Raw genomic sequence first — 23,101 nt, 5'->3', positions numbered from 1 at the left:
TAGGTGAAAGCTCCAAAATGCTTGCCTAATATGTCTGTTTATCCAAAAGGAAGTAAAAAGGGAGAGCTAGAAAGATAGCATTGCATCACATTACATGGCAATGCAATGCACAGTTGCTGAAGTTGAACCAAAATGAGCTTGTAATCTGGCTTCTGCAACTTTGAACATGAAAAATCCAATGAGGAGAAGAAAAGCAAAGCCAAAGAGTGCATCCCAAAATCCGACAAACAAGCAAAATGAACAAAAAACATTGAATTCAATTCTTTCTGATTTTAGAAACTGCATTAAAGAAGGGGTGCACCGGTCCTGGAGATACTGCAATACCAGGTCAATGCGTGGAGTGGACAGAGCAAGCTCTTTTTCCATCTCCCTGTTCTAAAAATCCATTTAATATATGGTCCCCAGATAGGGGACGTATCAGATATTAAACTGATAAGAACAGATCAGGTTTCAACATAATTTATTAAGTGCGTAAAAGATGGTTTACAATCAAAAACAACAACACAAACAGTACATTATTAAAACACAGAATTCCACCCATAAAAACCCCATATACGATTAGCATCCCTCCTCCCAATACATTTGACGTCCCTCAAGTAATAAATATACATCTGGCTAAAAGCAATTTTAAGACAATCCTTCACAGAAATAGCATCACGTTTAAAAAGTAAAATATTGCGTGCCTTCCAAAGGGCGTCTTTAAAACAGTTAATCATACACCAACATATACAATACTGTTGAGGGGTCGGACATTTAAAAAGGCCATATAAAACATATTCATGGTTAAAATCTCTTAAACCGCAAGTCCATTTTAAAAGAATCCCAACTTTGTGCCAAAGTTCCTGTGCAAATGGGCAATTCCACATAAGGTGCAAGGTGGTTTCGTCATTAACACATGAGTCTCTGGGGCATTTGGCTCTGGCCACCAGGCCTCTCCTGTGGTGAAACTCTCTGGTGGGGAGGCACTGGTGGACCACCATCCATGCGATGTCCTTATGTCCATTTGCTAAGAATTTCCCGAAGACATTCTTCCAAACTTGCTTCGATCTCTCTTCTGAGAAATTTACTATGGGGGTCACATCTTCATTCCTCCTCAGAAAAGATAAAAGCTTCTTGCGGTCTTTAAAAATGTCCATATTAAAATCACCAAGGCTATAAAATCGAACAGTCTTTTCTAAGATTGCTTGGTGTTTGGGGGGGCATAGTAAAACAGGGGAATTCAACGACAACTTAAACCATCTTTTAAAAATCATCCCACAAGTATATTTTAAAAAATAACTTAGCGCACTATTACCATTAAAATGTTTGAAACAAAAGCAGAAATAATTTAAATACAAATAAATATGTAAATCGGGGACATCCCTTCCGCCGTTCATTTTATTCTTCCTCATTATTTCTCGCCTTAATTTTTCCATTTTGGAGTTCCATAAAAACATAAAGATCATCCTAGTCATTTTTTTAATTAAAACATCAGAGGGGGGGTACACCATAGCTATATACAGTATGAGGGGTAACAACACTGATTTTATAATTAAAATTTTCCCCTCCATTGTTAGGGACCTCAAACCCCAAAATGATATTTTCTTTGACATTTTTTCTATGACATTCTCCCAGCTTTGAGTTCCCACATTCTCCTCGTTAAAAACAACTCCAAGAATTTTTACATTGTCTCGTTTTATAGTGAGCTGCGGGAGTTGGGCGGTGTCCCAGGATCCCAAAGTCAGACATTCAGATTTATTTAAATTAAGTTTAAACCCGGATGCCTGGGAAAAAAATTCAATGCGCAACACCGCCCTCCGGAGGGAAGCAGGGTCCACGCACACAACCGTCACGTCATCCATGTAGCCAAAGACTCTCACATCACTGCCACCTCCGCCAGGAACAGGAACCCCTCTAATCACTTTGTCTTTCCTTATTGCGCTCAGCAGGGGCTCCATGGCGCAGATGAACAGGATGGGCGACAAGGGGCATCCCTGCTTCACTCCGGACTCAAGGGGAACTCCATCTGTTAAAAAGCCATTAAGAGAAATTTGACTAAAACAATTTTTATATAAAATCTTAATACAATTTAAAAGCATATTAGGGATACCCATTCTTTTTAAAACTCTAAAAAGAAATCTATGAGAGACTCTATCGAAAGCTTTTTCAAAATCTAGGGCTAAAAGAGCTACATTTTGACCCCGGTCTCTGGAATACCAAATTACATCCCTTAATACGTTTAAAACCTCTGAAATACTTCTGCCTGGTACACTACAAACCTGCTCAGGCTGGATTAGTTTGGCAATGACATTCCTGAGCCGGTTTGCAACCACCTTAGCAAGTACCTTGTAATCGACGTTTAGGAGAGTTATGGGTCTCCAATTCGCTAGAGCACTGCGATCACCTTTTTTATATATCAAAGACACCACTCCTCTCCTCCACGAAAATGGCAACTGTTCACAAATAAAAACTTCTTTAAAAAGCATAAAAAGGTCCTCTTTTAAAATGTCCCAAAAAGTAAGATAAAACTCTACAGGTAGTCCATCACACCCAGGTGCTTTGCCCTTAGAGAAACTTTTAAAAACATAAAATAATTCCTCTAAAACAATATCGCGTTCTAAAAACTCCTGGTCTGTAAAATTTAACTTAAAATCGAGATCATTAAGAGCATCAGATAAAAAGGACTCATCTATACACTTTTTACTAAAAAGATGCTTATAAAAGTTAAAAGTAGCATTCAACATTCCCTGCATAGATGTTTCACCCTCTAGATTTGTGATCACTTCTCTTTTATCCATGACTTTTTTGAAGAAGAAGCGAGAGCACTTCTCCCCCTCCTCCAAGTGCTGCACTCTAGAGTTAAAAATAATCTCTTTCCCCTTTGTGTCTATGCAGTTCTGGATTTCAGTTTTTAGGCTAGCAATATCATCTCCCACCTCCACCCCTAGCTCTTTGAATTTAAAAAGTGTTTGTAGTTTGGTGTTAAGATCACTAAAACATCTTTTTTTCTCTCTAGCTTTACGTCTCCCTGCTTTTATAAAAAACATTCTGACTTTTTTTTTCAAATTTTCCCACCAGGTTACCATAGGGGCATCAGAAGGTTTTTGTCGCCGCCAGGCTTGATAGGCTTTACCAAAGTCTTGTCGAATCAAAGGGTCCTCCAGCAGGTAAGTACTTAGACGCCAGAGGCCCCTGTTGACCCTCTGTTCATCCCGGTATTCTAGGTGCACCTCCAAGCCCTTATGGTCAGAAAATATATTTGATGTTAAAACACATTTTACAGGGTTAAAATCATCTGATAGGAAAATAAAATCGATCCTGGAGGACACCCCTCTTCCGGACCACGTATAACCAGGGTCCGTCGGCAGGAGTGACCTCCACGCATCGCATAATTTAAAATCAGTTATAAAATCTTTCAATAGATGACATGACTTATCCAATTTGCGTAAAGGGTCACCCCCCGCTCGTTGTTCACTAGCACAAAGACAATTAAAATCACCCCCTACAATCAGGGGAGATGACCCAGTACAGTACAATGGCAATATCCCAAATAAATTAATTCTCTCTTGCTTATCAGGGGAAGCATAAACATTCATTACACGTAGGGTAAAACCATTAAATTTAAAATGCACTAAAACCACTCTGCCTGGTACTATTTCTGTGACAGTATTTATAGCAATATTTCTCCCACGACAGAGGAAGCCCACCCCCGCTGACTTGTTGTCATTGGAGCCAGACCAGATGGAGGGCCCCAGTCTCCAATCTATCTTGATGTCATTATAATTTAGTGCATGTTGTATCCCGCATTCCTGTAATAAACATATGTCAAAGTCAGTGGTTTCTAAGTACTTAAATAGAGCAGCCCTACGAACTGGGCTCTTTAATGACCTCACATTCAGTGAGACAAGTCTTAATGTGGGCATTCATAGGTCAGGGTGGTGGATCTTCCATGAGGACACCTGACTCAAAGCCCTGTATGCCAAATTGCTCCAGGACATCCGGGCTAGAGGACCCAAATGACTCGATATTCTGTGAGCCGGCGGTTGCCCCCTCGTAGGTCACGGTTCCCAGCCACATTCCAGGAGACGATGGGGCTTCGACATTCCGTCTCTTTTTCGGGGCAGACTCCACTAGGTCACTGGTGCAGTCCTCCTCTTCCTCCACCTCCTCCAGGGGGAGAGACTGGTCCATCAGGATAAGATCACCAACACAGATTCCCTGATGTTCGCCACCTAGAAGCAAAGCCCCCTCATCTGGCTGGCTAATCGCCCTGGAAGATCCTGAGGCCATCGCTGCGTGGTCCCCTGTAGCCAACCGCACAGGGGCACCACCCTCCAGCCCAACAGGATCGGTATCGGGAACCATCGACACGGAGGATACCCTCCCAGAAGGAGGACCCCTCCGCTCCGGTCCATGCGAGGTCCGCCCATCGTTAAGGGACTTCGATGCAGGGGCCGCCCCAGAGGGGCCTCCGGCTCCCTGCTCCATCCCAGCCTTCTCGCCCTTCGAACCGCCCTCCGACGCCGGCCCGCCAGTGAAGACCGGCGGGCGCATCGGCTCAGCTGCAGAAGATGCAGCTTCTGCGTAAGTCCTGGTCCTGGTCCTGTTGGGGCATCCTCGGAACATGTGCCCCGCCTCACCACAAAGATTGCATTTCCTCCCAGCGGGACAGTCCTTCATTAAATGTCCGTAACAGCTGCAATTATTGCAGCGGTCTACTTTCCTGCCCGTGCAGGACGTTTGGGTATGACCCATTTGTCCACAGTTCCTGCAACATACCGGCATTCCAGGGTAAAATAAGTAGCCTCTGCTCTTACCGATCACAAATGTTGAGGGAGGGTGTAGCATTCCTCCCACTCCGCTTGGGTCCCTCTTTAGACGGGCCATGTACCTCCTCTTGCCGCACCAGAAGCCTACCGCGTTCTTCACAGTGCCCAGGTATCTCAGATCATCACAATAACGGATAAGGTAGGTCGAGATGTCTGCAGCTTCCACAAAGGGGTTCAGGAAATGCACCACGATAGGGATCTCGTCATAGGCATACAAGAGACAAAAGGTTAGTCCATCCAATTCATCTAAGTAGTTTTTCTCATTTACCTTTTGTACGAGTTGGTGACAGCATCCCTGGCTCTTGAAGGTGATGGTGTAAGTCCCCTTGTACTCATTGTCCTGGAAGCAGAATATGTCTTCCCGCCGAAACTCCAGAACTCCAAGCAGAATCCTATGGCAGATGTAGTCCAAGTTCTTCTCCGTCCTCGATCCTGCTCCAACTTCAATCCTCACGGTGTTCCGCATCCGGGCATCACCCGATGAATATGTGAGCGTTGCCGGCATCCTTCACTCAGGAACGTACCGACTCTTCTCTCTGAAAGGCGCAAGCCTTCATGGGATCCCTTCCCGTTGCTCCCGGACTAATCCTTCCTCCCAATAGCAGCAGGGGGGTTAAGTCCCTCCGAAGAGGAACGATCCCCCCAGGCCGAGAGAAAGGGTACCAAGAGCACCTCACAGGCAAGACCACACAGGTAAACCTGATAGATCGTGCCAAAAGGCCGAGAAGCGAAAACCAGAATTGGTTTCAAACTACGGAGCCACCCAAGGATCCTGAAAAGTCCATTTGTGGAGATGAGCTCCTGGACTCCCGTTAAGAAGACATGTTGTCAACCTCTAGATCCCTTACATGCCTGCACTTTTCGGCTTGCTGCTGCTGCAATCCACACGTTTTAGATCTGCATAACTCCACCTCTTTAAACACAGCACCTTCACCCCCTGCTGTTCCCACCCGCCTCAACACCGTTGGAAGGGAGGAGAACCAATTAAGGCGGGGGGTGGGGTGGAACGAGCAGCTGTCTACCCTTAGCAGGAGGGCTCCTGATTACATACCTCTCCTGCTGCTGCTGCTGCTGGCTGTCCAGCAGCAGACTGAAGGTGGCTGCTGCTGTGCACAGGTATATAAAGGCTCAGAGCCTATTATGACACGCGCAGCCAGCGTTCCATTGCCACATTCCATCTACTGCAGGCAGGATACCTGGCTGGCTGAATGTCGCTGAGAAGCTCACAGAGACCGCCATAAGCAACAGTTTAACAGAATGCCACAGACTAATCAACCAAACTTTTTGGGTTGGGTTCTCTTTTATAGTCTGCAGGCATTAAATGAAAGAAGTCAGTGTTCCAGCAGAAGGAGACAACGTTTCAGAAAAGGCATTGTAGCAAACCAAAAAAGAAATTTTAAGCGCAGCAGAGTAACCAGCGCACATACCTGTTAGCTCAGGTGAGTTTAAAAGGCTGCTGTTGATAACAAGGGCATTTGCTAAATAGATGGTGTGTGTGCAACAATATACTGAAAGGTCAATTATATTGTGCAGCTTATCTCACCACCTGTAGTTATTTAGGTGAAAGCTCCAAAATGCTTGCCTAATATGTCTGTTTATCCAAAAGGAAGTAAAAAGGGAGAGCTAGAAAGATAGCATTGCATCACATTACATGGCAATGCAATGCACAGTTGCTGAAGTTGAACCAAAATGAGCTTGTAATCTGGCTTCTGCAACTTTGAACATGAAAAATCCAATGAGGAGAAGAAAAGCAAAGCCAAAGAGTCCATCCCAAAATCCGACAAACAAGCAAAATGAACAAAAAACATTGAATTCAATTCTTTCTGATTTTAGAAACTGCATTAAAGAAGGGGTGCACCGGTCCTGGAGATACTGCAATACCAGGTCAATGCGTGGAGTGGACAGAGCAAGCTCTTTTTCCATCTCCCTGTTCTAAAAATCCATTTAATATATGGTCCCCAGATAGGGGACGTATCAGATATTAAACTGATAAGAACAGATACTACACTTGATCTTAGCCAAAAGGCCGAGAAGCGATAACCAGAATTGGTTTCAAACTACGGAGCCACCCAAGGATCCTGAAAAGTCCATTTGTGGAGATGAGCTCCTGGACTCCCGTTAAGAAGACATGTTGTCAACCTCTAGATCCCTTACATGCCTGCACTTTTCGGCTTGCTGCTGCTGCAATCCACGCGTTTTAGATCTGCATAACTCCACCTCTTTAAACACAGCACCTTCACCCCCTGCTGTTCCCACCCGCCTCAACACCGTTGGAAGGGAGGAGAACCAATTAAGGCGGGGGGTGGGGTGGAACGAGCAGCTGTCTACCCTTAGCAGGAGGGCTCCTGATTACATACCTCTCCTGCTGCTGCTGCTGCTGGCTGTTCAGCAGCAGACTGAAGGTGGCTGCTGCTGTGCACAGGTATATAAAGGCTCAGAGCCTATTATGACACGCGCAGCCAGCGTTCCATTGCCACATTCCATCTACTGCAGGCAGGATACCTGGCTGGCTGAATGTCGCTGAGAAGCTCACAGAGACCGCCATAAGCAACAGTTTAACAGAATGCCACAGACTAATCAACCAAACTTTTTGGGTTGGGTTCTCTTTTATAGTCTGCAGGCATTAATTGAAAGAAGTCAGTGTTCCAGCAGAAGGAGACAACGTTTCAGAAAAGGCATTGTAGCAAACCAAAAAAGAAATTTTAAGCGCAGCAGAGTAACCAGCGCACATACCTGTTAGCTCAGGTGAGTTTAAAAGGCTGCTGTTGATAACAAGGGCATTTGCTAAATAGATGGTGTGTGTGCAACAATATACTGAAAGGTCAATTATATTGTGCAGCTTATCTCACCACCTGTAGTTATTTAGGTGAAAGCTCCAAAATGCTTGCCTAATATGTCTGTTTATCCAAAAGGAAGTAAAAAGGGAGAGCTAGAAAGATAGCATTGCATCACATTACATGGCAATGCAATGCACAGTTGCTGAAGTTGAACCAAAATGAGCTTGTAATCTGGCTTCTGCAACTTTGAACATGAAAAATCCAATGAGGAGAAGAAAAGCAAAGCCAAAGAGTCCATCCCAAAATCCGACAAACAAGCAAAATGAACAAAAAACATTGAATTCAATTCTTTCTGATTTTAGAAACTGCATTAAAGAAGGGGTGCACCGGTCCTGGAGATACTGCAATACCAGGTCAATGCGTGGAGTGGACAGAGCAAGCTCTTTTTCCATCTCCCTGTTCTAAAAATCCATTTAATATATGGTCCCCAGATAGGGGACGTATCAGATATTAAACTGATAAGAACAGATACTACACTTGATCTTAGCCAAAAGGCCGAGAAGCGATAACCAGAATTGGTTTCAAACTACGGAGCCACCCAAGGATCCTGAAAAGTCCATTTGTGGAGATGAGCTCCTGGACTCCCGTTAAGAAGACATGTTGTCAACCTCTAGATCCCTTACATGCCTGCACTTTTCGGCTTGCTGCTGCTGCAATCCACGCGTTTTAGATCTGCATAACTCCACCTCTTTAAACACAGCACCTTCACCCCCTACTGTTCCCACCCGCCTCAACACCGTTGGAAGGGAGGAGAACCAATTAAGGCGGGGGGTGGGGTGGAACGAGCAGCTGTCTACCCTTAGCAGGAGGGCTCCTGATTACATACCTCTCCTGCTGCTGCTGCTGCTGGCTGTCCAGCAGCAGACTGAAGGTGGCTGCTGCTGTGCACAGGTATATAAAGGCTCAGAGCCTATTATGACACGCGCAGCCAGCGTTCCATTGCCACATTCCATCTACTGCAGGCAGGATACCTGGCTGGCTGAATGTCGCTGAGAAGCTCACAGAGACCGCCATAAGCAACAGTTTAACAGAATGCCACAGACTAATCAACCAAACTTTTTGGGTTGGGTTCTCTTTTATAGTCTGCAGGCATTAAATGAAAGAAGTCAGTGTTCCAGCAGAAGGAGACAACGTTTCAGAAAAGGCATTGTAGCAAACCAAAAAAGAAATTTTAAGCGCAGCAGAGTAACCAGCGCACATACCTGTTAGCTCAGGTGAGTTTAAAAGGCTGCTGTTGATAACAAGGGCATTTGCTAAATAGATGGTGTGTGTGCAACAATATACTGAAAGGTCAATTATATTGTGCAGCTTATCTCACCACCTGTAGTTATTTAGGTGAAAGCTCCAAAATGCTTGCCTAATATGTCTGTTTATCCAAAAGGAAGTAAAAAGGGAGAGCTAGAAAGATAGCATTGCATCACATTACATGGCAATGCAATGCACAGTTGCTGAAGTTGAACCAAAATGAGCTTGTAATCTGGTTTCTGCAACTTTGAACATGAAAAATCCAATGAGGAGAAGAAAAGCAAAGCCAAAGAGTCCATCCCAAAATCCGACAAACAAGCAAAATGAACAAAAAACATTGAATTCAATTCTTTCTGATTTTAGAAACTGCATTAAAGAAGGGGTGCACCGGTCCTGGAGATACTGCAATACCAGGTCAATGCGTGGAGTGGACAGAGCAAGCTCTTTTTCCATCTCCCTGTTCTAAAAATCCATTTAATATATGGTCCCCAGATAGGGGACGTATCAGATATTAAACTGATAAGAACAGATACTACACTTGATCTTAGCCAAAAGGCCGAGAAGCGATAACCAGAATTGGTTTCAAACTACGGAGCCACCCAAGGATCCTGAAAAGTCCATTTGTGGAGATGAGCTCCTGGACTCCCATTAAGAAGACATGTTGTCAACCTCTAGATCCCTTACATGCCTGCACTTTTCGGCTTGCTGCTGCTGCAATCCACGCGTTTTAGATCTGCATAACTCCACCTCTTTAAACACAGCACCTTCACCCCCTGCTGTTCCCACCCGCCTCAACACCGTTGGAAGGGAGGAGAACCAATTAAGGCGGGGGGTGGGGTGGAACGAGCAGCTGTCTACCCTTAGCAGGAGGGCTCCTGATTACATACCTCTCCTGCTGCTGCTGCTGCTGGCTGTCCAGCAGCAGACTGAAGGTGGCTGCTGCTGTGCACAGGTATATAAAGGCTCAGAGCCTATTATGACACGCGCAGCCAGCGTTCCATTGCCACATTCCATCTACTGCAGGCAGGATACCTGGCTGGCTGATTGTCGCTGAGAAGCTCACAGAGACCGCCATAAGCAACAGTTTAACAGAATGCCACAGACTAATCAACCAAACTTTTTGGGTTGGGTTCTCTTTTATAGTCTGCAGGCATTAAATGAAAGAAGTCAGTGTTCCAGCAGAAGGAGACAACATTTCAGAAAAGGCATTGTAGCAAACCAAAAAAGAAATTTTAAGCGCAGCAGAGTAACCAGCGCACATACCTGTTAGCTCAGGTGAGTTTAAAAGGCTGCTGTTGATAACAAGGGCATTTGCTAAATAGATGGTGTGTGTGCAACAATATACTGAAAGGTCAATTATATTGTGCAGCTTATCTCACCACCTGTAGTTATTTAGGTGAAAGCTCCAAAATGCTTGCCTAATATGTCTGTTTATCCAAAAGGAAGTAAAAAGGGAGAGCTAGAAAGATAGCATTGCATCACATTACATGGCAAAGCAATGCACAGTTGCTGAAGTTGAACCAAAATGAGCTTGTAATCTGGCTTCTGCAACTTTGAACATGAAAAATCCAATGAGGAGAAGAAAAGCAAAGCCAAAGAGTCCATCCCAAAATCCGACAAACAAGCAAAATGAACAAAAAACATTGAATTCAATTCTTTCTGATTTTAGAAACTGCATTAAAGAAGGGGTGCACCGGTCCTGGAGATACTGCAATACCAGGTCAATGCGTGGAGTGGACAGAGCAAGCTCTTTTTCCATCTCCCTGTTCTAAAAATCCATTTAATATATGGTCCCCAGATAGGGGACGTATCAGATATTAAACTGATAAGAACAGATTTTTTGATTGAATATATCTTTTATTAGCACAAAAAATAAGTTAACAGACAGTGTACAGTGCCGCAGCCCAGTACTCACAGAATTCTACATCATATTTACATAGCATGAGGATACGACGCACTAACTAGACACATCACACCCCTATGCTACACAAAACACTCAATCTGAAATAAAAAGCATGTCAATCAATACAGTACGACGAACCGTGATAAGGGATGGGGATTGGGAAAAAGGGGATGGGGAGGGGAAAATCACAGGCCCGAAGCTTTATTGAAAGACAAGACACATAAGGGGAGAGGGGGAGGAGGGGTTTAGTCCTCATCCTCGTCCTCCGGACCGTCCATGATGGAATAGTCTCTGAGCAGGCTGTGGATCAGCCTGCGGCAGTCCTGGATGGACATCCTCTCCCTCCTCAAGATGAGCCGGTTCCTGGCGACCCAAACGGCATCCTTGAAGCAGTTCATAAGGCGCCAAGCCTCCTGGATGGCTCCGACGGTATGAACCCCAGGGAAGAGTCCGTAAAGCACAGAATGGTGCGATAGGCTCGCCCTGGGGACAGAGTTCCTCAGGTCGTCCTCAAGTGCAGTCAATAGGCGCTGTGCAAATCCGCAGTCCCAAAAAGTGTGCAAAGATGTTTCCTCCACGAAGGGGCACCTTGGGCAGTACCGGGTCTTGCACAGGTTCCGGGCATGCATGAATGACCGGACGGGCAGTCCGCCCTGAATCGCCATCCACGACAAGTCCTTGTGCCCGTTGGTCAGCCTGTCAGACGACACATTTGTCCACACAGTCTCCAGCGTGTCCTGGTGAAGTCCTGTGATGTTCTCCACGTCATCCTTGGCTCTGATTAGCTTGTGGATAGTTTTGGGCTTCCACAAGTCGGGCTTGAGTCCCTCCAGTTGATGCTCCCCCACAAATCGAACGACGTCTCCGTAGAACCATGGCGTCGTCCAGTTGTAGGGGAAGGAGCTGTCCCACTTGTCCCAGCCGAGTCGCCTCCAAAGAGGAAGCAGGAAGAAGCGAGACATGGACCTGCCCGCGGAGCCATTCTTGACTTGCAAAGTCCGGCGGACACAATCACACACAAAAGAGGATCGCAGGAGGGTGGGGATATCTGGAACGCCCTTCCCACCCTTGCGAGGCTCCTTGTACATGACGGCCCGCCTGACTCTGTCCATCTTGGATCCCCAGACAAAGTGAAACACTGTCCTGGTAATGGCCCTGCACACAGTGACGTGTGGGGGCCAGGCCTGCGCCGTGTACTGCAAGACGGGCAGGACCTCATTACGCAGGACGAGTGCCTTACCCTCACAAGTGAGGTGTCTGAGGCTCCAGAGTCCGATCCGTTGCTTCACCTTGGCCAAGCGTTCTTGCCAGGACTTGAGGGCCGCTCCTTCCTTCCCACAGACTAATCAACCAAACTTTTTGGGTTGGGTTCTCTTTTATAGTCTGCAGGCATTAAATGAAAGAAGTCAGTGTTCCAGCAGAAGGAGACAACGTTTCAGAAAAGGCATTGTAGCAAACCAAAAAAGAAATTTTAAGCGCAGCAGAGTAACCAGCGCACATACCTGTTAGCTCAGGTGAGTTTAAAAGGCTGCTGTTGATAACAAGGGCATTTGCTAAATAGATGGTGTGTGTGCAACAATATACTGAAAGGTCAATTATATTGTGCAGCTTATCTCACCACCTGTAGTTATTTAGGTGAAAGCTCCAAAATGCTTGCCTAATATGTCTGTTTATCCAAAAGGAAGTAAAAAGGGAGAGCTAGAAAGATAGCATTGCATCACATTACATGGCAATGCACAGTTGCTGAAGTTGAACCAAAATGAGCTTGTAATCTGGCTTCTGCAACTTTGAACATGAAAAATCCAATGAGGAGAAGAAAAGCAAAGCCAAAGAGTCCATCCCAAAATCCGACAAACAAGCAAAATGAACAAAAAACATTGAATTCAATTCTTTCTGATTTTAGAAACTGCATTAAAGAAGGGGTGCACCGGTCCTGGAGATACTGCAATACCAGGTCAATGCGTGGAGTGGACAGAGCAAGCTCTTTTTCCATCTCCCTGTTCTAAAAATCCATTTAATATATGGTCCCCAGATAGGGGACGTATCAGATATTAAACTGATAAGAACAGATACTACACTTGATCTTAGCCAAAAGGCCGAGAAGCGATAACCAGAATTGGTTTCAAACTACGGAGCCACCCAAGGATCCTGAAAAGTCCATTTGTGGAGATGAGCTCCTGGACTCCCGTTAAGAAGACATGTTGTCAACCTCTAGATCCCTTACATGCCTGCACTTTTCGGCTTGCTGCTGCTGCAATCCACGCGTTTTAGATCTGCATAACTCCACCTCTTTAAACACAGCACCTTCACCCCCTGCTGTTCCCACCCGCCTCAACACCGTTGGAAGGGAGGAGAACCAATTAAGGCGGGGGGTGGGGTGGAACGAGCAGCTGTCTACCCTTAGCAGGAGGGCTCCTGATTACATACCTCTCCTGCTGCTGCTGCTGCTGGCTGTCCAGCAGCAGACTGAAGGTGGCTGCTGCTGTGCACAGGTATATAAAGGCTCAGAGCCTATTATGACACGCGCAGCCAGCGTTCCATTGCCACATTCCATCTACTGCAGGCAGGATACCTGGCTGGCTGAATGTCGCTGAGAAGCTCACAGAGACCGCCATAAGCAACAGTTTAACAGAATGCCACAGACTAATCAACCAAACTTTTTGGGTTGGGTTCTCTTTTATAGTCTGCAGGCATTAAATGAAAGAAGTCAGTGTTCCAGCAGAAGGAGACAACGTTTCAGAAAAGGCATTGTAGCAAACCAAAAAAGAAATTTTAAGCGCAGCAGAGTAACCAGCGCACATACCTGTTAGCTCAGGTGAGTTTAAAAGGCTGCTGTTGATAACAAGGGCATTTGCTAAATAGATGGTGTGTGTGCAACAATATACTGAAAGGTCAATTATATTGTGCAGCTTATCTCACCACCTGTAGTTATTTAGGTGAAAGCTCCAAAATGCTTGCCTAATATGTCTGTTTATCCAAAAGGAAGTAAAAAGGGAGAGCTAGAAAGATAGCATTGCATCACATTACATGGCAATGCAATGCACAGTTGCTGAAGTTGAACCAAAATGAGCTTGTAATCTGGCTTCTGCAACTTTGAACATGAAAAATCCAATGAGGAGAAGAAAAGCAAAGCCAAAGAGTCCATCCCAAAATCCGACAAACAAGCAAAATGAACAAAAAACATTGAATTCAATTCTTTCTGATTTTAGAAACTGCATTAAAGAAGGGGTGCACCGGTCCTGGAGATACTGCAATACCAGGTCAATGCGTGGAGTGGACAGAGCAAGCTCTTTTTCCATCTCCCTGTTCTAAAAATCCATTTAATATATGGTCCCCAGATAGGGGACGTATCAGATATTAAACTGATAAGAACAGATACTACACTTGATCTTAGCCAAAAGGCCGAGAAGCGATAACCAGAATTGGTTTCAAACTACGGAGCCACCCAAGGATCCTGAAAAGTCCATTTGTGGAGATGAGCTCCTGGACTCCCGTTAAGAAGACATGTTGTCAACCTCTAGATCCCTTACATGCCTGCACTTTTCGGCTTGCTGCTGCTGCAATCCACGCGTTTTAGATCTGCATAACTCCACCTCTTTAAACACAGCACCTTCACCCCCTGCTGTTCCCACCCGCCTCAACACCGTTGGAAGGGAGGAGAACCAATTAAGGCGGGGGGTGGGGTGGAACGAGCAGCTGTCTACCCTTAGCAGGAGGGCTCCTGATTACATACCTCTCCTGCTGCTGCTGCTGCTGGCTGTCCAGCAGCAGACTGAAGGTGGCTGCTGCTGTGCACAGGTAAATAAAGGCTCAGAGCCTATTATGACACGCGCAGCCAGCGTTCCATTGCCACATTTCATCTACTGCAGGCAGGATACCTGGCTGGCTGAATGTCGCTGAGAAGCTCACAGAGACCGCCATAAGCAACAGTTTAACAGAATGCCACAGACTAATCAACCAAACTTTTTGGGTTGGGTTCTCTTTTATAGTCTGCAGGCATTAAATGAAAGAAGTCAGTGTTCCAGCAGAAGGAGACAACGTTTCAGAAAAGGCATTGTAGCAAACCAAAAAAGAAATTTTAAGCGCAGCAGAGTAACCAGCGCACATACCTGTTAGCTCAGGTGAGTTTAAAAGGCTGCTGTTGATAACAAGGGCATTTGCTAAATAGATGGTGTGTGTGCAACAATATACTGAAAGGTCAATTATATTGTGCAGCTTATCTCACCACCTGTAGTTATTTAGGTGAAAGCTCCAAAATGCTTGCCTAATATGTCTGTTTATCCAAAAGGAAGTAAAAAGGGAGAGCTAGAAAGATAGCATTGCATCACATTACATGGCAATGCAATGCACAGTTGCTGAAGTTGAACCAAAATGAGCTTGTAATCTGGCTTCTGCAACTTTGAACATGAAAAATCCAATGAGGAGAAGAAAAGCAAAGCCAAAGAGTCCATCCCAAAATCCGACAAACAAGCAAAATGAACAAAAAACATTGAATTCAATTCTTTCTGATTTTAGAAACTGCATTAAAGAAGGGGTGCACCGGTCCTGGAGATACTGCAATACCAGGTCAATGCGTGGAGTGGACAGAGCAAGCTCTTTTTCCATCTCCCTGTTCTAAAAATCCATTTAATATATGGTCCCCAGATAGGGGACGTATCAGATATTAAACTGATAAGAACAGATTTTTTTGATTGAATATATCTTTTATTAGCACAAAAAATAAGTTAACAGACAGTGTACAGTGCCGCAGCCCAGTACACACAGAATTCTACATCATATTTACATAGCATGAGGATACGACGCACTAGCTAGACACATCACACCCCTATGCTTCACAAAACACTCAATCTGAAAGAAAAAGCATGTCAATCAATACAGTACGACGAACTGTGATAAGGGATGGGGATTGGGAAAAAGGGGATGGGGGGGGGAAATCACAGGCCCGAAGCTTTATTGAAAGACAAGACACATAAGGGGAGAGGGGGAGGAGGGGTTTAGTCCTCATCCTCGTCCTCCGGACCGTCCATGATGGAATAGTCTCTGAGCAGGCTGTGGATCAGCCTGCGGCAGTCCTGGATGGACATCCTCTCCCTCCTCAAGATAAGAACAGATACTACACTTGATCTTAGCCAAAAGGCCGAGAAGCGATAACCAGAATTGGTTTCAAACTACGGAGCCACCCAAGGATCCTGAAAAGTCCATTTGTGGAGATGAGCTCCTGGACTCCCGTTAAGAAGACATGTTGTCAACCTCTAGATCCCTTACATGCCTGCACTTTTCGGCTTGCTGCTGCTGCAATCCACGCGTTTTAGATCTGCATAACTCCACCTCTTTAAACACAGCACCTTCACCCCCTGCTGTTCCCACCCGCCTCAACACCGTTGGAAGGGAGGAGAACCAATTAAGGCGGGGGGTGGGGTGGAACGAGCAGCTGTCTACCCTTAGCAGGAGGGCTCCTGATTACATACCTCTCCTGCTGCTGCTGCTGCTGGCTGTCCAGCAGCAGACTGAAGGTGGCTGCTGCTGTGCACAGGTAAATAAAGGCTCAGAGCCTATTATGACACGCGCAGCCAGCGTTCCATTGCCACATTCCATCTACTGCAGGCAGGATACCTGGCTGGCTGAATGTCGCTGAGAAGCTCACAGAGACCGCCATAAGCAACAGTTTAACAGAATGCCACAGACTAATCAACCAAACTTTTTGGGTTGGGTTCTCTTTTATAGTCTGCAGGCATTAAATGAAAGAAGTCAGTGTTCCAGCAGAAGGAGACAACGTTTCAGAAAAGGCATTGTAGCAAACCAAAAAAGAAATTTTAAGCGCAGCAGAGTAACCAGCGCACATACCTGTTAGCTCAGGTGAGTTTAAAAGGCTGCTGTTGATAACAAGGGCATTTGCTAAATAGATGGTGTGTGTGCAACAATATACTGAAAGGTCAATTATATTGTGCAGCTTATCTCACCACCTGTAGTTATTTAGGTGAAAGCTCCAAAATGCTTGCCTAATATGTCTGTTTATCCAAAAGGAAGTAAAAAGGGAGAGCTAGAAAGATAGCATTGCATCACATTACATGGCAATGCAATGCACAGTTGCTGAAGTTGAACCAAAATGAGCTTGTAATCTGGCTTCTGCAACTTTGAACATGAAAAATCCAATGAGGAGAAGAAAAGCAAAGCCAAAGAGTCCATCCCAAAATCCGACAAACAAGCAAAATGAACAAAAAACATTGAATTCAATTCTTTCTGATTTTAGAAACTGCATTAAAGAAGGGGTGCACCGGTCCTGGAGATACTGCAATACCAGGTCAATGCGTGGAGTGGACAGAGCAAGCTCTTTTTCCATCTCCCTGTTCTAAAAATCCATTTAATATATGGTCCCCAGATAGGGGACGTATCAGATATTAAACTGATAAGAACAGATACTACACTTGATCTTAGCCAAAAGGCCGAGAAGCGATAACCAGAATTGGTTTCAAACTACGGAGCCACCCAAGGATCCTGAAAAGTCCATTTGTGGAGATGAGCTCCTGGACTCCCGTTAAGAAGACATGTTGTCAACCTCTAGATCCCTTACATGCCTGCACTTTTCGGCTTGCTGCTGCTGCAATCCACGCGTTTTAGATCTGCATAACTCCACCTCTTTAAACACAGCACCTTCACCCCCTGCTGTTCCCACCCGCCTCAACACCGTTGGAAGGGAGGAGAACCAATTAAGGCGGGGGGTGGGGTGGAACGAGCAGCTGTCTACCCTTAGCAGGAGGGCTCCTGATTACATACCTCTCCTGCTGCTGCTGCTGCTGGCTGTCCAGCAGCAGACTGAAGGTGGCTGCTGCTGTGCACAGGTATATAAAGGCTCAGAGCCTATTATGACACGCGCAGCCAGCGTTCCATTGCCACATTCCATCTACTGCAGGCAGGATACCTGGCTGGCTGAATGTCGCTGAGAAGCTCACAGAGACCGCCATAAGCAACAGTTTAACAGAATGCCACAGACTAATCAACCAAACTTTTTGGGTTGGGTTCTCTTTTATAGTCTGCAGGCATTAAATGAAAGAAGTCAGTGTTCCAGCAGAAGGAGACAACGTTTCAGAAAAGGCATTGTAGCAAACCAAAAAAGAAATTTTAAGCGCAGCAGAGTAACCAGCGCACATACCTGTTAGCTCAGGTGAGTTTAAAAGGCTGCTGTTGATAACAAGGGCATTTGCTAAATAGATGGTGTGTGTGCAACAATATACTGAAAGGTCAATTATATTGTGCAGCTTATCTCACCACCTGTAGTTATTTAGGTGAAAGCTCCAAAATGCTTGCCTAATATGTCTGTTTATCCAAAAGGAAGTAAAAAGGGAGAGCTAGAAAGATAGCATTGCATCACATTACATGGCAATGCAATGCACAGTTGCTGAAGTTGAACCAAAATGAGCTTGTAATCTGGCTTCTGCAACTTTGAACATGAAAAATCCAATGAGGAGAAGAAAAGCAAAGCCAAAGAGTCCATCCCAAAATCCGACAAACAAGCAAAATGAACAAAAAACATTGAATTCAATTCTTTCTGATTTTAGAAACTGCATTAAAGAAGGGGTGCACCGGTCCTGGAGATACTGCAATACCAGGTCAATGCGTGGAGTGGACAGAGCAAGCTCTTTTTCCATCTCCCTGTTCTAAAAATCCATTTAATATATGGTCCCCAGATAGGGGACGTATCAGATATTAAACTGATAAGAACAGATTTTTTTGATTGAATATATCTTTTATTAGCACAAAAAATAAGTTAACAGACAGTGTACAGTGCCGCAGCCCAGTACACACAGAATTCTACATCATATTTACATAGCATGAGGATACGACGCACTAACTAGACACATCACACCCCTATGCTACACAAAACACTCAATCTGAAAGAAAAAGCATATCAATCAATACAGTACGACGAACCGTGATAAGGGATAGGGATTGGGAAAAAGGGGATGGGGAGGGGAAAATCACAGGCCCGAAGCTTTATTGAAAGACAAGACACATAAGGGGAGAGGGGGAGGAGGGGTTTAGTCCTCATCCTCGTCCTCCGGACCGTCCATGATGGAATAGTCTCTGAGCAGGCTGTGGATCAGCCTGCGGCAGTCCTGGATGGACATCCTCTCCCTCCTCAAGATGAGCCGGTTCCTGGCGACCCAAAGGGCATCCTTGAAGCAGTTCATAAGGCGCCAAGCCTCCTGGATGGCTCCGACGGTATGAACCCCAGGGAAGAGTCCATAAAGCACAGAATGGTGCGATAGGCTCGCCCTGGGGACAGAGTTCCTCAGGTCGTCCTCAAGTGCAGTCAATAGGCGCTGTGCAAATCCGCAGTCCCAAAAAGTGTGCAAAGATGTTTCCTCCACGAAGGGGCACCTTGGGCAGTACCGGGTCTTGCACAGGTTCCGGGCATGCATGAATGACCGGACGGGCAGTCCGCCCTGAATCGCCATCCACGACAAGTCCTTGTGCCCGTTGGTCAGCCTGTCAGACGACACATTTGTCCACACAGTCTCCAGCGTGTCCTGGTGAAGTCCTGTGATGTTCTCCACGTCATCCTTGGCTCTGATTAGCTTGTGGATAGTTTTGGGCTTCCACAAGTCGGGCTTTAGTCCCTCCAGTTGATGCTCCCCCACAAATCGAACGACGTCTCCGTAGAACCATGGCGTCGTCCAGTTGTAGGGGAAGGAGCTGTCCCACTTGTCCCAGCCGAGTCGCCTCCAAAGAGGAAGCAGGAAGAAGCGAGACATGGACCTGCCCGCGGAGCCATTCTTGACTTGCAAAGTCCGGCGGACACAATCACACACAAAAGAGGATCGCAGGAGGGTGGGGATATCTGGAACGCCCTTCCCACCCTTGCGAGGCTCCTTGTACATGACGGCCCGCCTGACTCTGTCCATCTTGGATCCCCAGACAAAGTGAAACACTGTCCTGGTAATGGCCCTGCACACAGTGACGTGTGGGGGCCAGGCCTGCGCCGTGTACTGCAAGACGGGCAGGACCTCATTACGCAGGACGAGTGCCTTACCCTCACAAGTGAGGTGTCTGAGGCTCCAGAGTCCGATCCGTTGCTTCACCTTGGCCAAGCGTTCTTGCCAGGACTTGAGGGCCGCTCCTTCCTTCCCGAACCAGACTCCCAGCACCTTGAGGAAATCCGGTTGAATGTTGAAGGGGAAGGGGGCGGAGGAGGCCGGCTGCCAATCCCCGAAGAGCATGGCTTCCGACTTCCTGCAGTTGACTTTGGCCCCTGAAGCCCGGCCGAACCTCTCACACGTCTGGACGAGGGCGTCGACTGAACCACGATCAGCGCAGAAGACGGTGACGTCGTCCATGTAGAGCGAGCACTTGACCTCGTGTCGTCCCGGACCCGGTGCGGTGATCCCTCTGATCTCTCCATTCTGCCGGATAGCCTCTGCGAAGAGTTCTATAACACAAACAAAAAGAAGAGGTGATAGAGGGCAGCCTTGTCTGACCCCAGAGAGGACAGGGAAGGGGTCAGTCTTCCAGCCGTTCACCAACACCGAGCTGTGGATATCAAAATACATCAGACGGACATATGAACAAAACATGTTACCCAAACCTAACCGGTGCAGAGCTCGGCCCATGAACTCGTGGGAAACCCGGTCGAAGGCCTTGTCCTGATCCAAGGAGACCAGGGCCGCGTGTGCGCGGCGGACCTTGATGTACTCGACCGTGTCCCGCACGAGAGCGAGGCTGTCTGCGATGCGACGTCCAGGGATGCCGCAGGTCTGGTCCGGGTGGATGATCCGTCCGATCACCGTCTTAAGTCGTGTCGCCATCGTCTTGGCCAGGATCTTGTAGTCCACGTTGAGCAGAGTGATGGGACGCCAATTCCTCAGGTCGCACCTCTCTCCCTTCCGCTTGTACAGGATCGTGACCATTCCTTCCCTCAAAGATGGAGGCATTCTACCCTCCACCACCATCTCCTCGTACAGGTCCAACAGGTCCGGACAGATGAGGTCTCCCAGCGCTACATAGAGCTCCGCTGGAAGACCATCACTGCCCGGGGTCCTGCCGGTCCTAAAGGATTTAGCGGCAGAGAGCAATTCGCCCACCATCAGAGGTTTGTCCAAGGCTGCCGTGCCTGCAGGATCAAGATGGTTAGTGATACCTGACAGGAACTTATCAGCAGCGTCGGGGTCGGTAGTCTTGTGGGAGTAGAGTTCGCTGTAGAAGTCGCTGACGACCCTCATCACGTCCTCCTTCCCACGTCGCATGTTTCCGCTCTCGTCTCGCAGCTCGTTCAGGGGCGTGTGACCGGCATGAAGTTTCCTGAAAAAGAATGAGTTACATTTCTCACCCTTCTCCAGATTCTCCACTTTGGAACGGAAGACGATTCGCTTAGACTCCTCCTCAAAGTGCCTTTTCAGGCTCTTCTTGGTCTCCTCCAGCTCCTCCCTCACGTCCCAGCCGCAGTGAAGAAGGTCCTGCAGCGACCGCAGCTCGCGCTGCAGCCCTCTGAAGTCCCTCCTCTTCTCACACGCCTGTTGTCGACCCTTGGCCTGAAAGAAACAGCGAAACTCAAGTTTAACATATTCCCACCAATCAGAGACTGTTTGGAAGCTACCCTTGTAGGACTGCCACATTGCGTAGGCTGCTCTCAGCTCCTCCACGACTTCATCCTGAGCCAGCAGAGCACAATTCAGCTTCCAGGAGCCGGGCCCGGACGGAAAACCGTCGCCGAGGACACCTTGTAAGTGAATGGCTCTGTGGTCGGAGAAGAAGCAGGAGACCATCGAGTGCCTACTCTGCCTGACTGCCCGAGAGGTGAACACAAAGTCAATCCTGGAGCGGAGTGAGCCATCGGGTCGGCTCCACGAATAGTTCGTGGAGCCTCTCCCCATGGAGCCCACCACGTCCTGAAGAGAGGCCTCGGTTACCATCTCGATGAGCAGCTTGGACGTGATGTCCAACTTGGCAGATGTGCCAGAACTACGACCATCCTCCTCGATGGGGCAGTTGAAATCCCCGGCCATCACTAAGGTCCTGGTGGTGGCAAGCTGAAGCCGCAGGGTCTGGAAAAGCTCCAAACGCTCATTCTTCAGTGGGGACGCATACACGTTGATGAACCTGACAGGTTCTCCCGCCCAGTTGCCATCTACAACAAGAGCCCTGCCGCAGATGAGCTCCTGGACGGACTCAAGCGTGAATGCGCCCCCCCTGATCAGAATTGCGACCCCCGCAGACTTGCAGTCACCCCCACCGGACCAGTAGGATGGACCGTGGGACCACTCCCTGGCCAGATGTTTGAAGGACCTAGAGGAGGGAAGGGAACATTCCTGCAACATATAAACATCACACAACTGGGAAGTAAGGAAGGCATAAATAGTCTGACGTCTGAACTTGTCCTTGATGCTCCTGACATTAATGGAAAATAAGTTAATATTAGCCATCATGTAGGGAAAAAAGAAAAAGTTAGCGCAGGCAATACACCTTAGTTACCACTCCGGTCGGGTGGTCCCTCGTCGGTGTTGACTGCTGGTGACGGCATCACCAGCAGTCCCTCTTCCTCCATCTGGTCAAGCAGCGCGGCCTCGATCTCGGCGACCACCAGTTCCTCCTCTTCTGGCTCGGCCACCAGGGTCTCAACCATGTGCTCCATCTCTTCTGGCTCAGGGAGGGTATCCTCCTTTTCGCCTACGAAATCCAGAATCTTCTTTTTGGAGGATTCAGTAGCAGGGCTGTCCTCCACCTTCCTCTTTCCCCGGGTTGGAACTGGGGAGACAAGAAGAGGAAAATCCTCCTCGGAATAGATAGCGGCGGGTGGAGGAAAGGTTAATTCCACCGCTACCATGGTCTGGGGAGGGAGAGTGGCTGCCGGGGCAGGGGAAAGGACACCTGCTGAGGAGTAGGGGAAGGAGGAAGAGGAAGTGGAATCCTCAGCAGGGGTGGCCGGGGTGGGGGGGGATTGGACGGGGGTGGCAGGGGGAGGGATCGAGAGAGGGGTGACAGAACTCTTACCCTCCTTTGACTTTTTCTTCTGCTTCGGAGCTGCTGGGACCGTCGCTGGGGCTTTGGCCACCGACTCCTTGACCGCATTGGCCTTGGTCGTCTCGGCCTTGGCCGCTGGGGCCTTGGTCGTCGCGTCCTTGACCTTCACAGGCCTGGTCGTCGGGGCCTTGTCCTCCGTAGCTGGGGTCGTCGCAACCACCGATGCCCAGGATCTCTCACGCTTGGGGCAATCCTTGTACAGATGAGCCGCCAGCCCACACAGGTTGCAGGACGTCTTCTTCGGGCAGTCCTTCGAGCTGTGTCCCGTCACTCGACAAATCCTGCAGGCATCC

The 23,101-nt window shown here is 47.3% G+C and overlaps 10 non-coding genes and 1 pseudogene across 10 annotated transcripts; all 11 read right to left on the bottom strand.

The window, feature by feature from the left end:
• Window positions 1-290: 290 nt before the first annotated feature.
• Window positions 291-480, bottom strand: LOC141150492 (U2 spliceosomal RNA). Its single transcript, XR_012246682.1, has one exon. It is a non-coding gene; the product is annotated as a U2 spliceosomal RNA (small nuclear RNA).
• A 6,175-nt stretch (window positions 481-6,655) lies between these two features.
• Window positions 6,656-6,846, bottom strand: LOC141149303 (U2 spliceosomal RNA). The gene has a single exon (XR_012245606.1). It is a non-coding gene; the product is annotated as a U2 spliceosomal RNA (small nuclear RNA).
• Window positions 6,847-7,961: 1,115 nt separating this feature from the next.
• On the bottom strand, window positions 7,962-8,152 carry LOC141149301 (U2 spliceosomal RNA). The gene has a single exon (XR_012245603.1). It is a non-coding gene; the product is annotated as a U2 spliceosomal RNA (small nuclear RNA).
• Window positions 8,153-9,267: 1,115 nt separating this feature from the next.
• On the bottom strand, window positions 9,268-9,458 carry LOC141149300 (U2 spliceosomal RNA). The gene has a single exon (XR_012245602.1). It is a non-coding gene; the product is annotated as a U2 spliceosomal RNA (small nuclear RNA).
• Window positions 9,459-10,573: 1,115 nt separating this feature from the next.
• Window positions 10,574-10,766, bottom strand: LOC141150256 (U2 spliceosomal RNA). The gene has a single exon (XR_012246513.1). It is a non-coding gene; the product is annotated as a U2 spliceosomal RNA (small nuclear RNA).
• Window positions 10,767-12,710: 1,944 nt separating this feature from the next.
• Window positions 12,711-12,901, bottom strand: LOC141149299 (U2 spliceosomal RNA). Its single transcript, XR_012245601.1, has one exon. It is a non-coding gene; the product is annotated as a U2 spliceosomal RNA (small nuclear RNA).
• A 1,115-nt stretch (window positions 12,902-14,016) lies between these two features.
• LOC141149298 (U2 spliceosomal RNA) lies at window positions 14,017-14,207 on the bottom strand. Its single transcript, XR_012245600.1, has one exon. It is a non-coding gene; the product is annotated as a U2 spliceosomal RNA (small nuclear RNA).
• Window positions 14,208-15,322: 1,115 nt separating this feature from the next.
• On the bottom strand, window positions 15,323-15,516 carry LOC141150283 (U2 spliceosomal RNA). The gene has a single exon (XR_012246540.1). It is a non-coding gene; the product is annotated as a U2 spliceosomal RNA (small nuclear RNA).
• Window positions 15,517-15,843: 327 nt separating this feature from the next.
• LOC141151006 (U2 spliceosomal RNA) lies at window positions 15,844-15,942 on the bottom strand (annotated as a pseudogene).
• A 1,115-nt stretch (window positions 15,943-17,057) lies between these two features.
• On the bottom strand, window positions 17,058-17,248 carry LOC141149296 (U2 spliceosomal RNA). Its single transcript, XR_012245599.1, has one exon. It is a non-coding gene; the product is annotated as a U2 spliceosomal RNA (small nuclear RNA).
• A 1,115-nt stretch (window positions 17,249-18,363) lies between these two features.
• On the bottom strand, window positions 18,364-18,557 carry LOC141150282 (U2 spliceosomal RNA). Its single transcript, XR_012246539.1, has one exon. It is a non-coding gene; the product is annotated as a U2 spliceosomal RNA (small nuclear RNA).
• Between the last annotated feature and the right edge of the window lie 4,544 nt (window positions 18,558-23,101).

Source organism: Phyllobates terribilis, unplaced genomic scaffold (genome assembly GCF_046119375.1).
Source record: "Phyllobates terribilis strain yellow unplaced genomic scaffold, ASM4611937v1 Scaffold_5__5_contigs__length_657084704, whole genome shotgun sequence".
Lineage (NCBI taxonomy): Eukaryota > Metazoa > Chordata > Amphibia > Anura > Dendrobatidae > Phyllobates > Phyllobates terribilis.
This window is presented reverse-complemented; position numbering and strand designations above follow the sequence as displayed.